The sequence below is a fragment of the Tachyglossus aculeatus genome, chromosome 22, assembly GCF_015852505.1.
Source record: "Tachyglossus aculeatus isolate mTacAcu1 chromosome 22, mTacAcu1.pri, whole genome shotgun sequence".
NCBI classification, from domain to species: domain Eukaryota; kingdom Metazoa; phylum Chordata; class Mammalia; order Monotremata; family Tachyglossidae; genus Tachyglossus; species Tachyglossus aculeatus.
The window spans coordinates 26,631,380-26,632,643 of NC_052087.1; the positions used below are offsets into that span (position 1 = coordinate 26,631,380).

The following is a 1,264-nucleotide window of genomic DNA, read 5'->3' on the forward strand; positions in this document are numbered from 1 at the left end:
AAGTGCTTGGGAGAGTCCAATACAACAGAATCAGTAGATGCATATCCTGGGTCAGAGGTGAATTGGGATTGGATCATCCTCTTTATCCTGGCATGCTTCATAGGAAGCCTAGAACAAAACCAATTTCTTCACCCTGTTGGCTCCTTAGAGGCAAAGGCTGTGGCTGAATCTCCACAGGGCCAAGTGCATTTTGGGAGAGTTTTTGCCTGAGGAAAATTTCTATTTCTGGCCAGAATTTGCCTCTCAGGGACAAACACATTTTTGTGGCAAGGGCATCAGGCAGACAGAAGTTTGGTTGTGGCGTTACATACCATCACTCTACCAATCTTCCTTGAGAAATTACTCCAAGTTCACTGACATCTCCATTTCTCATTGCTGGACGGCTTGTATGGTAGTCCTTCTGACCCTAAACCCCATCCCCTATCCCTGCAGCCACCCTAAGAAGCCTCCTGGGAACCCCCAGCATCTAAATACTTTAAAGCCCTTAATCACCTTGCCCACTCCTAGCTCACTTAGCTACTCTCCTACTACAACCTAGCCTGCACACTTCTTTCCTCTAATGCTAACCTTCTCACTATACCTCGATCTCATCTATTTTGCCATGGCCCACTCTCCCATATCCTACATCTGGCCTGGAACACACTCCCTCCCTACTCAGACAGATAGTTACTCTCCCCCACTTCAAAACCTTATTGAAGGCACATCTCCTCCAAGAAGCCTTCCCTGACCAAGCCCTCCTCTCCTCTTCTCCCACTCCCTTCTGTGCTACTCATACTTGTTCCTTCATTCATCCTTCCTCCCATCCCCACAGCACATATATATCTACCCCCTCTCGGGGTTGTACCTGGAGAGTTTCCAATACTCTACCACTCTTAAATAAGGGAGGGAGAGTCAAGCAGAGGCATACCCATTCCATTCCTAGGTTAGGCAGTGGCTAATGAGTGGAGGGCAATCTGCTACAAATCAAAACTCAGCTGTGCAGGGCAGCAGCAGCATGGGAGTGAGTCGATGATAGAGATTCAAATTTACTGCATGGAAGGGTGCAATGGTAAACCACCTCCATATTTTTACCACAAAAACTCTATGGATACACTACAACAACGATTGTAGATGAAGGTGGAGCATTCTGGGAGAGATGTATTCATGGTGCCACTATGGGTTGGAGATGACTTGACAACATAAGACAATATATCTGTAATTTATTTATTTAATCTCTTTATTTATTTATATTAATGTCTGTCTCCCTCTAGACTGTGAGCTTGTT

General features: G+C 45.6%; 1 non-coding gene across 1 annotated transcript; it reads left to right on the top strand.

Moving 5' to 3' along the window:
• The first annotated feature begins 826 nt into the window (after positions 1–826).
• LOC119944405 lies at positions 827–964 on the top strand. The gene has a single exon (XR_005455887.1). It is a non-coding gene; the product is annotated as a small nucleolar RNA SNORA7 (small nucleolar RNA).
• Positions 965–1,264: the final 300 nt, after the last annotated feature.